Source organism: Arachis ipaensis, chromosome B7 (assembly GCF_059453495.1).
Source record: "Arachis ipaensis isolate K30076 ecotype BB chromosome B7, ASM5945349v1, whole genome shotgun sequence".
In the NCBI taxonomy this organism is placed as follows: Eukaryota; Viridiplantae; Streptophyta; class Magnoliopsida; order Fabales; family Fabaceae; genus Arachis; species Arachis ipaensis.
In genome coordinates, this window is record NC_142442.1 from 57,712,653 (window position 1) to 57,728,303 (window position 15,651).

Here is a 15,651-nt window from a genome sequence, read left to right on the forward strand (position 1 = left end):
GCACTTAGCACTTTTCTTTGACATCCTTAAGTTTGATGATCTATAAGCTCACTCCTCTTCCTTGGCCAGGTACTTCAAGAGAAAGATCTCTGGCTCCTTATTATTCTTCACCTTTGCACCTTGATAAAGCTTTAAACGGTGGCCATTGACCTTGAAGAAGGTAGGGCTTGAAGGGTGACTCAAGTGCACAACTCCATACAGTTCAACCTTCTCCTCCACATATGGTCCATCCCACCTTGACCTCAGTTTGCCCGGCATTAATCTCAACCTCAAGTTATAGAGAAGTACTTGATCTCTAGATCTAAACTCTCTTCTCTTGATGTTCTTGTCATGTACTGCCTTCACTTTTTCTTTGTAGAGCCTTAAGTTTTCATAAGCCTCTAGCCGAATGCACTCCAGTTCTTCTAGTTGCAATTTTCTTTCATTTCTGGCTCCTCCCAATCCTGAGTGACATTCCTTCACAGCCCAATAAGCCTTGTGTTCCACCTCTATCAGAAGGTGACAAGCCTTTCCGTAGACTAGCCGGAACGGACTCATGCCAATCGGTGTCTTGTAAGCTGTCTGATAAGCCCATAGTGCATCTCCAATTCTAGAGCTCTAATTCCTCCTATGAGGTTTAATAATCTTCTCGAGTATGCGCTTGATGTCTCTATTAGACACTTCGGCCTGGCCATTTGTTTGGGGATGATAAGTCGTCGCCACCTTGTGAATAATGCCATGTTTCTTCATGAAACCTGTCATTCTTTTGTTACAAAAAATGAGAGCCTTGATCACTCACGATCGCTCGTGGTGATCCAAAGCGCCAAATGATGTTATTTCGCACAAAAGAGACAACCACGTTAGCAACATCAGTATGGGTAGGAATTGCTTCCACTCATTTAGAAACATAATCAACAGCTAACAGAATATATAAGAAACCATTCGAGTTTGGAAAGGGACACATGAAGTCAATACTCCAAACATAAAAAATTTCACAAAACAACATGAGTTTTTAGGGTATCTCATCTCTCTTGGATATGTTTCCAAACCTTTGGCATTGGTGGCAAGAGTTACAGAAAAGATTTGCATCCTTAAAGAGTGTGGGCCACCAAAATTCGCAGTCTAAAATTTTTTTTGCAGTTCTTTGAGGCCCAAAGTGGCCACCACTTTAAGATGAGTGGCACGCCTCTAAGATAGACTGGATTTCGGATTGTTGAACACACCTAATTATTTGGCCAGCACCACATCTCCACAAAATATATGGGTCATCCCATATGTAATACTTGGACTCTCTCTTGAGCTTGTCCTTTTGATGTTTAGAAAAATTTGGAGGAAAGGTGCGACTAACCAAATAATTAGCAATGGGTGCTTGATGAATCCATATTTGATGATGATTTTTTGGTTAGAATTGAATGAATTCCATCACATAAATTGCACTTATTCCCTTGAATAGCATGCTTTTGAACTTTCCTCCCAATTTGTGCTTGATTATGAAAATATGCTCTCTTGTGCCCTATTTAATCTATTTTATTCCATTTGCCTTCTATTCGATGCCTTGATATTGTCTGTGAGTGATTTTAGGTGTATAAGGTAGGAATGGATTAGAGAAAATGGAAGAAGAACATGCAAAGTGGGGGAAACATGAAGAAGCAAAGGAGATGAGTTCAGAGACGTGTGCGTGCACACAGACATGCATGCATATGCACAGGCGCCCAATCAGAGTGCGTGGATCATTTTGAGTGCGTCATGCGTCCAACCAAGCATCGCCTTATCTGTGTGTGCACAGCTACTTGTGCATACGCACAGCAAGGGATTTTCGCAAAGTGTGCGGACGCACACGCCTGTGCATCCGCACAGGTGTCCACACATGACTTTATTAAAATGGCATGTGACTCGTGATTTTGAGGCTTTGGAGGCCCATTTCTAAAGTCTTTTAGCTCATATTGGAAGGAGAATGAAGATAATAACATAGCATATCATTAGTATAGTTTAGGAGTAGTGGTAGGAAGCTTTGATGCACCACTATTTTGTGGTACATTTTGTCCTTAATTGAGTGGATTTTATCCACTATTCTCACACTTATTTATAGAATTTGCATGATTTACATTTTCCTTCCTAATTTTGTGCTATGATTGAAAACATGTTTCTTTGGCCTTAAAATTGCTAATTATTAATCCTCTCTTATTACCATTCGATGCCGTGATATGTGTGTAAGTGTTTTCAGAGTTTATAGGGCAAGAATGGCTTAGAGGATGAAAAGGAAACAAGCAAAAGTGGAAAGAACATGCAAAAATGAAGTTTTGAGAAGCTGGCAGCGACGCACACACGTGGATGACGCGTACGCGTGCCTAGCGCAGAAGATGAGCGACGCGTGCGCGTGACTAACGCGTACGCGTGACAAGGAATTTCGCCAAATGACGCGCACGCGTGATCTACGCATACGCGTGACATGCGCCATGTGTAGAAAATGTAGAAAGCACTGTGAGTGATTTCTGGGCTCCTTTTTGGCCAAATTCCAAGCCCAAGAACGCAGAATAGAAGCTGCAGAGTAGGGAAATCAAGGATCATCGAATCATTCACACATTAGTTAGGTTTAGATGTAGTTTTCTAGAGAGAGATGCTCTCTTCTCTCTCTTATGTTTTAGGATTAGCTTTTCTTAAATTCAGATTTCTATCTTGCTTTAATTTAGTTTCTCTTCTACTTTTATTTGTCTTAGCATTCTAGTTTATCTATTTCCCCTATTGATTACTTTATGTTGCTTTTTGGTTTATGAATTCTCATGTTTTAATTTTATTTTCTATTTAATGCAATTTGAGGTATTTCAGATTTATGATTGCTTTCTTCAATTTATGCTGTTGATGCTTTCAATTTAATTTATATTTCTCTCCTTTTGGCTTTGGTTGAGTAATTGGAGACTCTTGAGTTATCAAACTCCCTTGTTGATTGATAATTGAAATTTGCTGGTTGATTTGGATCCCTCTAAAGCTAGTCTTTCCTTAGGAGTTAACTAGGACTTGAGGAATCAAATTGATTCATTCACTTGACTTTCCTCCATAGTTAGAGGTTAACTAAGTGGTAGCAACTAACAATCCTTGTCACAATTGATAAGGATAACTAGGATAGGACTTCTAATTCTCATACCTTGCCAAGAGTTTTCTTAGTTATTAATTTAATTTCTTGCAATTTACTTTTCTTGTTCCTTATTCAAAAAACCAAAAAGATACCTTTCTCATAACCAATAATAACTACACCTCCCTGCAATTCCTTGAGAGACGACCCGAGGTTTGAATACTTCGGTTATTAATTTTATTGGATTTGCTTTAATGACATACAAGTTTTTGTATGAAAGGATTATTGTTGGTTTAGAAACTATACTTGCAATGAGAATTTATTTGTGAAATTCTAAACCGTCAAAAATCTGTTCATCAAAATGGTGCCGTTGCCGGGGAATTGCAAACGTGTGCCTTATTATTGGTTATTGTAAATATTTGCTTTTTGCTTGTTTGTTAGCCTTTGTTAGTTTTAGGACTTAGCTGCTTATTTTTATTAGTTTTTCTTTTTATTTGCTACTATGAATTCTCACCCCTTCAGCTATGAGTTTAGTTCAAATTATGTTACAGGAAATGGACGTTACAATGGGAATATGCATCAAGGATGGGACAATCAAAGGTAGGAGGAGCCACAAGGATTTGATCAACCCTCTTGGCAACAACCTCCACTAACATACTATGACCAAGAGCCATTCCAAGAAGCATACCAAGATAACGGCTATGGTGAGCACTCTTTTGATTATCAACAACCACCACCATACGCCTATGAACCCCCTCCTCAACATAATTTTGAACCATCATACTCACAAGCACCTTACCACCAAACAGCCTCAAATGACCCTAATCCTTACCCACCATACCAAGAGCCTTATGAGACATACTTAGAACCACCACCTCAATATACACCATCTCCATATCCTTCTTATGATAAATCACCCTCTTATCATGAACCTTTCCTTCCAATCAATGAACCTTTATATCCACCCTAATCTTCAATGCATGACATACTTGGTGTTCTTCTTCAAGGGCAAAGAGAGATGCAAAAGAAAGTACTAGAACTCACGGCTGCCTTGATCGAGGTAGTTAATCGATTAGCTTCCCAACATTTGGACACTCAAGGAACCCCCATGGCTTCATGTGGAAAATCTAATGAAGAACGTAGCATGAAGGAAGACATCAAGGAGGAGTTTGATTTTGTATTAGAGCAAGTGGAGAAAGCCAAAATTATCAAAGAACCGGAAATGGTTGAAGACTTGGGAGATGCGGAACCTCCATGGGAAAGTCCAGTCATAGAGCCTCTTTTCAAGATATTTGATGTTGATGCTGAGGAGGGTGTACAACCTCCAAGAGATATCATGGTTGAAGACTTTGCAGAGGTTGATCAAGAGATGGAGATTAAAGAAGAAGAAGCACAACCTCCCATGCCCTTGGTAAGTAATGAAGAAGAGATTGAATTGGAAGAAAGCTACCAAGAGGAAAAGGTTGAAATTGAACAAGCTTGCAAAGAGGTGGAAGTTGTCAAGGAAGAGCTCAAGGGAATGGAGCTGGAAATCACCTTGCCAAAGTTCTTGGAGACCTCTCCCCCAAAGCCATCACCACCCATTCCTTCATTCAAGTGGGTAAATCTTTTATTGGTCCACTTGAATATGCTTTGCTTGAGACGGATGGGCAACTAAGAGCTCTTTGTGGCTATAAGAGTAAGAGGGAGATGGTTAGTGGTAAGAGTTATCGTTCAAGGTTCAATATGGTTGCATACTCCAAATTGAAGCTCAAGGATTGGTGGAGAGCTCGATTGAATGGGTCTCAGAAGTTGTTTGGGTATCTCAGTGGGAATTTAGATTGCATGCCACGCGGTTAGAATAATGATGATCAACAAGAAGACGGGTGTAACAGCAAGGTTTGGGATCCCGGAATTCATTCTACCAATCAACACCCCCGGGGCCTAGTCACTTGCTTTAACTTGCTCAAAGGCTTTATGTGCCTAGTCTGGGACCCCGGAGGCTATTGGAATTGCAAACATTGGTGAAAATTCCTGGATGAGTTCAAACACAAGCCACCATGACAAGGGGCTCACCAAATGTCCAACTTAAGGACTTTAACTAAAAGTGCTAGGTGGGAGACAACCTACCATGGTATGATCTTTCATTTTTTATCCTTAGTTTTATTTTATTCTATTTTTATTAGGATCCATTCATAATGTCTGCATCAGCATCTGCATTCTGCATAAAAAAAGGGTGCATGATAAACCCCGATTTTGTGGTTTATCTTGTGCTTAATTTGGGGGATTTTATCACCTTTTCCCACATTTATTCAATGAAATAGCATGGTTTTGTAATTCTCCCTTGAATTATTCTTAAATGTGAAAACATGCTTTTTAGGCCCTAAAATTGGTGATTTTAATTCACTTAAATTTCAATCGATGTCTTGATATGTTTGTTAAGTGATTTCAGGTTCATAAGGCAAGTATTGGGTGGAAGAAGTGAGGAGAAAAGCATGCAAAGTGGGAGAACTCATGAAGAAATGAAGGAACCGTAAAGCTGTCAAGCCTGACCTCTTCGCACTCAAACGAGCATAACTTGAGCTACAGAGGTTCAAATGAGGCGGTTCTAGTTATGTTAGAAAGCTAACATCCGGGGCTTCGAAAAGATATAAAATTTGCCATATGTTACTTTGCGCTCAGGGGCGCGCACGTGCCATGTACGCGTGCGCGCCAATGCTACTGTGGCCCACTAAAGTGAAATCGCCCCCAGCGATTTCTGAAGCACTTTGGGCCCAACCCAACTCATTTCTGAAGCTATTTCATGCAGAATTCAAGCTTGGGCAAAGGGGGGAGCAACTGTTGGAAGTTTTAGCATCATGTAGTTTAGTTTCTAGAGAGAGAAGCTCACTCTTCTCTCTAGAATTAGGATTAGAATTTGTTAGATCTAAGTTTAATTCATGCTTTGATTTACTTTTCCTTTACAATTTCTTGTTACTCTACTCTTTCTCTTTCTAGTTTTACATTTAATTCATGTAATTCTCTACTTTTATGTTGATGCATTTTTGTTCTTCTATTTTCAATTCAATACAATTTATGATTCATGTTCTTTTATTATTGATTTGCTTTATTGTTGTTTAATTCCTTGCAATTGAGTAGTGTAGATTTATGTTCCTTGCAATTTTAATATACTTTCCTTTTATGCCTTCCAAGTATTTGATAAAATGCTTGGTTGGATCTTACAGTAGAATTTGGTGCTCTTGGCTTGGGAAGGTAACTTAGGAACTCTTGAGTTACTAATGTCCAAGTGATTGACGATTGGGAGCCATTAACGCTAGATCTCACCAATTGATTAGGTGTAGAACTAGGACTTATGGACTTGGATTGACATAGCTCACTTGACTTTTCTCTACTATTAGTTAGGGGTTAACTTAGTGGGGTTGGTCCTTGTCAATTCTCATGTTGTGGTTAGTGATTAGGATAGAGATCCTTGACCACCAACCCTTGCCAAGACCCTTTTGTTATTTGAATTTCCCTGTCATTTATATTTCTTGTCCAAAATCTCAAAAACCCCAAACACAACTCATAACTAATAACAAGAACACTTTATTGCAATTCCTAGGGAGAACGGCCCGAGGTTCCAATACTTCGGTTTATAAATTTAGGGGTTTGTTACTTGTGACAAACAAATTTTTTGTATGAAAGGACTATTGTTTGGTTTAGAAACTATACTTTACAACGAGAATTCATTTGAAAAATTCTATATCAACAAAAGTCCAATCATCAGTGCAACCTACGCGTGCGCGTAGGTCACGCGTGGGCGTCGATCCCACTTCGGCGCTTCAATCCAACGAACAGAAAGTTGTGATGGAATCGTACAGTTGGCGGGCTCTGCACACAATTCGACCCACGTGTACGCGTCTAGGACGTGTGTGCGTCACTTGCAATTTGGGAAATCCACGCGTACGCGTCAAGCACGCGCACACGTGGATAGGGAAATCGGCGTAATAAGCATGCTAACCCGAGAGTTGTGCTGCCCTCGCACTGGAATTGTGCTAGAGGCACAAAATCACCCACGCGTATGCGTCCCAGACGCGTTCGCGTCCTTTTGCTTCCAGACCACCCATGCGTACGCGTGGGCGACGCTTACGCGTCGAATCACCAACTCACTTTTCACGCGTACGCGTGATGCACGCGCACGTGTTGCGCCCTGTTTTTGATTTCCTACTTCTTTCTTCTATCCTTTCTCCTTCTTTCTTCCCCCTTTCTTACTTTTTTCTTCTTCATTACTTCTCATCCTTATTCTCTTTCATTCTATTTTTCCTATTGCATTTGCATACTTTCATTCACTGCATTTTAGTTTTTTGCCTACTTTATTTTCTTTTATAAGTTTATTATTTTTCCTTTAGTGCTAAATATTCTTATTCAACTGTTATATCTTTTCTGGTATTATTTTGGTTCTTAGTAACTTTTTTTTACACTGTTGGATGACATTATTTATCTGTCAATACCAATCTTTTATGATACTTGTGTTCCATTTGCATTGATATGCACTTAAACTGTCTTTCATTACCCACACTCTCTCCCCCTTTGTTGAAATTTTTGCACTATTTATATGCCATTTGCTTTTACCATTTTCTCACTTGCATGTTGTAGCTACAATGTAATTGAGACCCTCATTATTTGGCATTAACCCAACCATATTTTATTTGTTTTCTATCTTTATTTTTGGGTTACTTTTCTTCCCTTTTCTCTTCTTTCAGGATGGCCACCGGAAAGAGAACCGGAAGACGTTTAAATGGGGCAACAGACAAGTCCATCTACATATTTTTTGGAGAGAAAAGCATCAGTTGGAGCCAGCCGTCCACTTGCACATCTGAGCATGCACCGAGGACGGTGCAATCTTTAAGTGTGGAGAGGTCGACACCGATCTCCGTGGGTTAGCTACTCTCCTATCTCAACACCAATGGTGGCTTATTTTCCTTGTTAGTTGTTGCATTTGCATGTTTGATTTCATATTGTTTGATTTTGTGCATGTGCTTCTGCCACTACATGGTTGGAGTGATAAGTTTCTTTTCAAGACCCTTTTTTATAATATTTCACTAATTAAAATTGAAAATTTTTTGTTAAACTTGTTTGAGGATTGTAATTTGGAACATGATTTATAGTTGAGAACACACAACCTGTGAGATTTGAGCTTAATTACATGGTTACACTATTTAACCATAATATTTTATTCTTGTGTGTTTTCTTCTATATGATTGCGATCTATAGTTTGTTCCATTCTATATGTCCATTGTTTAGTATATTTACATGCATACATATGATTGAGGCCATCACTTGTTAGTAGCTCACTTATCCCAAATAGCCTACCATTCCATTTACCTTTGTTAGCCACTTTGAGCCTTCTAATCCCCATTTGTTCTATATTTTACCACATCACTAGCCTTAAGCAGAAAAACAAGTAATTATCTGATTTGAATCTTTGGTTAGCTTAAGATAGAGATTGTGTGTCAACTAAGTGTGGGGAAACTGTGGTAACATGGGTTAATAGGGAATGTGTTATGTTTTTACTTTATGTGAATATTGGGAATTTGGGTACCTACTCATGTAAAACCAGAAAGACCACATACATTGATATGTTATGTTTGCTTTCATAATAAAAAAACCAAAAATATTCAAATAATTAAGTAAATAAGTGAATAAGGGGACAAAATTACCCTAATGTTAAGCTTAATAAAAGATCAATGCATATGTGATAAAATTAAAGAAAAGTTGATGCATGAGTATGTGATGCAAAAGTGGGAATTTTGGGTAGCTAGGCATGATTTTGGAATTACATAGAGTGTGTGTGTGTTAGGTGAGAGCTTAGGTTAATCAAAGATTCATATTATAGCTCACTTGGCCATACATATATCCTCACCCTTACCTTAGCCCCATTACAACCTTGAAAAGACCTCAGGATGTTTGCATCGGTATACTAAATTTTTGTTGATTGGTTAGATGAAGAACAAAGTTTTAGAGAGCATGACTAGAGAAGATGTGAGTGAATTAACCCTAGACACTTGAGAGAATTAGAGTGATATACACTAGCAGTGAGGGTTCAATGCTTGATTCTATGTTCCCTGCTTTCATGAGCTATCTTCTTACAAGTTTATTTGTCTCTTATTGTGTGATTTGAATTAGTGAAATCTGATTTATATTTGTCTTGGAGAATTTGTTTACTTTTAACCAAGCAGGTAAAAGTATTTTTATATTTAGTTGCATTCATATAGATAGGTTATATTTCATAAGTTTTACCATTCCTCTTCACTCCTTTATAGCTTCTCTTGAGCTTAGCATGAGGACATGCTAATATTTAAGTGTGGGGAGATTTGATGTACCACTATTTTGTGGTACATTTTGTGCTTAACTGAGTGGATTTTATCCACTATTCTCACACTTATTTATAGAATTTGCATGATTTACATTTTCCTTCCTAATTTTGTGCTATGATTGAAGACATGTTTCTTTGGCCTTAAAATTGCTAATTATTAATCCTCTCTTATTACCATTCGATGCCGTGATATGTGTGTTAAGTTTTTTCAGAGTTTATAGGGCAAGAATGGCTTAGAGGATGGAAAAGAAACAAGCAAAAGTGAAAGGAATGTGCAAAAATGAAGTTTTAAGAAGCTGGAAGCGACGCGCACGAGTAGATGATGCGTACGCGTGCCTAGCGCAGAAGACGAGCAACGCGTACGCATGATGAGGGAAAAACGATTCCACACAAACTCACCGGCAAGTGTAACGGGTCGCATCAAGTAGTAATAACTCATAAGAGTGAGGTCGATCCCACAGGGATTGATGGATTGAGCAACTTGAGTATGGTGATGAATTTAGTTAAGCAAATATTTGATGATTTGGGTGAAATTTGATTAACAGAAGAAGAATTGCAGGGAAAGTAAAGTGCAGAAGTGAAATTGGCCGAATCTTAAAGTGCAGAAGAAGTAGATTGCGGAAACTTAAAATGCAAGAAATTAAAAGAGCTGAAACTTAAATTGCAAGAAAAGTAAATAACTAAAACGTAAAGTGTAAGGAATTTAAATTGCTGAATCTAAATTGACAGGAAAACGTAAATTGCATGAAGAGTAAAGGGATTTGGGTGCTGGGATTCAAAATAGAGCTGGAAAATATAAATTGCAGTAAACTAAAGAACTCTCAAATGAAGAAACTTAGAAAATCAGATCGATTCAGTACCAAAATAGAAATGGAGAAGTGCAGAAGAATCAAAACAGAATGAAAACTTTGATCCACTTTAAAATCCTAAAAGAGAAATTGACAATTACAGTAGATTAATAAAACAGAAAGAAAACTCAAATCTCAATTGCTCTCTTGACAAAAACAGAAAAGAAGAAATTGCAGAAGAAAGAAAATCCTAAGATAAGATCTCAAATTCATTGAACTATGAAAGGAAAGGTAAATGATGACTATCGGGTGAAGAAATTCAGTAGAATTCCTTAATCCAAGTTCAAGAGTCAAGAACAGAAAATAAAGTTGCAGAAGAAAGAAAACCAAAACAGAAAGGAAAATTCAGATCTTATCTCAATTCTAAAATTCTAAAATGAAAACTAAAAGAGAGAGCCCCAATGAAATCAAATTCGTAGCTATTTATACACTTTCCAATTATGGCTTCCAGTACTTGGAGTGGGCTTGTTGGCCTTTGAAGAAGTGGATCAAAATGTCACTTGGTTGCTGCTTCCAGTGGAGCGTTGCGTTCTCTAAGTGAGCGCAGTGTTCATTCATCCACGCGTGCGTGTCCCTGACGCGTGCGCGTCCTTTTTTGCTTTTTGCTCATCGACACGTATGCGTCATGTACACGTACGCGTCATTATCAATCCTCAGCTCCCAAAGCTCACGTGCCATGATCACGCATACGCATACTTAGTATTGTTAACTTAGTGAGCGCTACGTTGGCTTAGTGAGCGCTGCCAACGCGTGCGCGTCCTCTGTGCGTGCGCGTCAGTAGCAAAAATCCAATTCAGGTTTCAGCGCCAGCCTCGCATGCGCGTGCTTTGTCTCAAATGCACCATCGACGCGTGCGCATCATGCATGCGTGCGCGTCGATTGCAGAACTTTGCCTCCAAATTTCAATCTCCCCAAAAATGCTGAGTAATTTAACGTAGCACTCTCTTTGAAAACGAGCGCCAAACACACCCACGGGTACGCGTCATGCACGCGTACGCGTGGATCTTCGAATTTTGCCCCTGACGCGTGAGCGTCCCGTACGCGTGCGTGTCATAAATGAGCGCGGCGTTCATTATTTGAACGCAACGCTATATTGTATTGCTTCTTCTTTCTTCATTTTCTCACCTAAAATCAACCAAACAAGCAATCAAAGTCTCACCAAAATCATAAGAATTTGCATCAATCATAATAATCATTTAATTCTTGCATAATTCTCATGATTTTTTATAAAATAAATGATGCTTAGTTGAATCAAAATAATCATGAAATTCCACTCCAACCATTTACTTATTATGCAAGAAAGTGCATAAAACCTAATGAAACAAATGAAAAATGCTTATGAAACTAGCATAAGATGACTTGTCATCACAACACCAAACTTAAATCTTGATTGTCCCTAGGCAAGCACTAAAACATGAGAAGAAATGAAAGAAAATAGAGAAGTATGCATGTCCGTATTTAGCAAGTAATTGCATTTGGTTCATGGGGCTTTATACAGACAGAATGCAGCTCAATTATTATCAGCTTCCAATCAAGAAATGTCTCTTTGAATGTCAACTAGAATTGCTACTATAATACCTCATTCTTTATTGATCCTTGTTACTTTTTCTTTCTTTCTTTTGCTTCAGAAGCTTGTTTTTCACTTGTAGCTAGGTGTTGTAGCAGCTTTTTAACTCAGTTCAACACCTATTTACTACAAACACTTGGCTCACAATTCCTCTTAAGAACATTGATGCCCAGCACCTCTTTGGGTCACTAAATGCTTTGTAATTAGGTTGCTCTTGATGGTGGACTTTCGATTGGTAATCCCGAATTAGTTAATCCAAGTTACCAAGTTTTAAAATACTCCTCAGAACCTAATAATCAAAGCAGATCCTAATACAATAGCATCACAGGCATGTGTCCTAAGGTCCAAGCTATTGGTGTCTAGCCTTATGATCTGTTTCTTTCATTTTTGGTTTCCAATTCTTGTCTTTTCTTCCTTTCCTTTCTTGCTTTTTATTTTTCCAAGGATAATTATTAATTAAAGGGCTTTACAATAGCAACTAAGTTCACACTACAAGGAGACATTCTATCCTACAGCTTTTATTTTTGAGCTTACTAACTAATCAAGCAATTACCACCATAGAACTTTATTATCATTCCTACCATATTGGACATTTACTTCCTGTTTCAACATTTTCTCTTATTGCATCAAAAAGAAAAAGGGACAAGTCATAACATCTAAGTTGATAAAGATGATAACAAGCACTTAAACCAGAACATTTATTTTGGAACTTAGAGAAAGTAAACAACAGAATTTAAACTTCATAAAACGAAAACACAATCTTTCTTATTTATAGACAAGGAGCAACACCACCTTTCAATTCTCTGATTGCTTTCCTTTATTCTTGGCATCTTGCTTGTTCTTGCTTTTTCTTTCTTTCAGTTGGTCTTCAGTCCCAAATCTCTCTTCATCCCATAGTCCAGCATCCACCAAGTGTTGGTTCATTCTTTCTTGCTTGCTTTTTGCTTGAGATCTATGGAAATCCATGAGTTCAGTGCATTCTTGGTATGGTTTGATTCCTCTGCTTACTAGTGGCATGCTGTGGGTTAGGTAGTCTAGACACGCTTGAGTGTTCAAATCATATTCCACTTTGTCTTTGTTCCTGGCCTCATTAGCAGTGTGGTAGAGATTCTTCCATTCTCTAAGGTCTTGAAGATATTCCTCAAGCTGATCCTGTCATTCAGATATCTTATTGAAAGACTCCTGAAATTGATTTGATTGTTCCCTATGTTGCTCTAGCAGTCTTGCTTGAAAGTCTTCTTGTTTCTCCATCATTTCCAGCTGCCAGTTCTCCTGCTGTAACATCCCGCATTTTTGAAAATATAAATATAAATAAATTGTGATTTTATCTTGTTAAGTTTAAATTTTGTAATTTTAGAAATTATTTTGTTAGAAATAATTAAATAGATTCGGAGATAGTTTTATTTTGAATCAATTAATATTTTTAAGTAATCTTATTATACAGTAATTGAAAAATAAGAAAGAATTGGAAAATTTAATTTAAGTAACTTTTATCTTGAAAAAGTTACGATTTATTTTATTAATTTGATATCTTATTTTATAAATTAATTAATTAAGAGTAATTAAATTAGTTTTATTAATATTTGGAGTTTAAGTTAACTAATATTCTTATGTAATTTTATAATTGGTTATTTCATATGCTTTGGAAATAAAATTTAGTAATGGAAGTATTATATAATTTAATTTAAGTAATTTCTATTATGAATGAATTATGGTTTATTTTATTAGTTTGAGCTTTTAGAGATTAATTTATTAAAAATGATTAAATAGATTTTTATCACTACAAGAAAAAAGGCCTATGGCCATGCTTTTTTCTTGCCACGCTTCAAAAGCGTGGCCAAAAGTGGTCAATGGCCACGCTTTTATGAGGGTGGCGATAGATTAGAGATTTGGCCACTTTTTTTATTGCCACGCTTCAAAAGCGTGGCGAAAAGTATCAACGGCCACGCTTTTGTATGGGTGGCAATTGGTTAGAGAAACGGTCACACTTTTTTTTTGCCACGCTTCAAAAGCGTGGCCATAGAGAGAAACAAGGACGTTTTGAAAGCGTGGCGACAGGGTTTCATTACGGCCACGCTTTGGCACGCTTTAAAAGCGTGGCCAAAAGGTTCTTTTCTGCCACGCTTCAAAAGCGTGGCCGTAGAGCAAAACAGTGACGTTTTAAAAGCGTGGTGAGAGGGGCTCCAACCCATTGACCCTAACCCGGCCCCTGACCCGGCTCCCAACCCGGTCCCCAACCCCGGTCCCCAACCGAAATACACTAACCCTAATCACTCGAAACCTTAACCCTGGAAGAGCGCCTCCCATTACCCTCGCACTTCGCCCTGAACCCTTTGCCCTTCGCCCTTAGCCTTCGTCACTCGAAACCGCTCATCGAATCTGCTCATCGCACTGTTAATCTTCGTCACTCGCCCTTAGCCCTTCACCCTTCTTCATCTTGTTAATCTTCATCTTCGTCTTCCGCTCATCAAATCCGCTCATCGCACTGTCTCCTACCTCGGTGACCTTATGGCCTCCTTCAGTTCAAAGATGTCCGTACTCTCTCTCTCTCTCTTTCATAAACTTTTCCTCACTTCAATTCTCTCTTTGATCGCCGTTTCGTTTACTAGCTTTTGATAATTAGGTTTTTCTTTACTTTCCTTTGTTTTCGATTGTTATTTGAAAGATGATTTGCGTGTGCTTGTTGATCTGAGGAAGCTGTAGTTCCTGTTTGAGAATGACTTCTGCTTTACTCTCATCGTGCTCAATTCGCTTATCTCTCACTTAATTCCTTTTAACTTATTCTGTCGTATTCGTGAGACTCGGTAGATTACTGGATTTCAGTATCCTGCTAGGCTTCTTTAATTATAGCTAATTAAGTGGCGAACATAGTCTTTGTGAATAAAATTTTTTACTTCAGAATTCGTTAGCAACTGGAATGTAGGTATCGATCATAGTTTTTACATAAAGGTTGAACAGTTTGTGTGTGTGTGTGTCTGATCAAGTTAAAAGGATTGTGCAGAATAGTTAGGGTAAAATTTGCTATCGTAGATAGCAGTGAATCAAGTAATCGTGTTTTTAAGTTTCTCTAAATTGAAGCATAATGTGTTCTTTTGAATCTTTTCTTTCAGCTCAATGCAGAGAAGAGCCCTTTTCAGCGGACTTATGCGACTCAGGTGTGTTTGTTTGCTGCTTTCTTAAGCCACTGCTTCTTGAAAACGCTTTGTTTGTGGTGAATGTTGATGAAAAAAGAAAAAATAATAAAGGAGAAATTGTTAATCCCAATAGTTGTTTAAAAAGATGTTGTTAATTATGGCCTATTGAACTGGCATTCTCTTCATTGCCATTTGGCTTCTCTACAAAACCCTTTGGACATGAATTAGCAATCACCTGACCCAAGCCAACCATTCATTAAGTACTGGTGTGACTTTATGTTGAAAGTTTGATCGTATTGTTTTGATTATCAAGCAAAGGATCGAAGTATTGATTATATATTTTGGGATTTGTTGGGATAACTATTTGTGCTTAATTATTTGTTGCCGAGGTATGATCCACGTTTTCTCATAGGTTTCTTATGCCATTTCTTGAAGAATGTCACAAAACAACCGCCCGGAGGCACCGTCCCCGGCGACAGCGGCAAATGGCTCCGCGGCAGCGAAGGAGGAGAATCCAGCTGCGAGGGCGTTAGTTTCTTCGAGCAAGGCTGAGGCTGAATCTGAACAAGGAGCACAAAGCGGAGGAGTACGAAGACTTGCAATTGATGTACTGCCCAGCGGTTTTCACCGCGCTGGAGAGTTACCTTCCGCCGAATATGCTCAATGCGCGACGAACACACGGTATATGCCCCGCGCAGCGCAGACTAGAGTATGGTGCC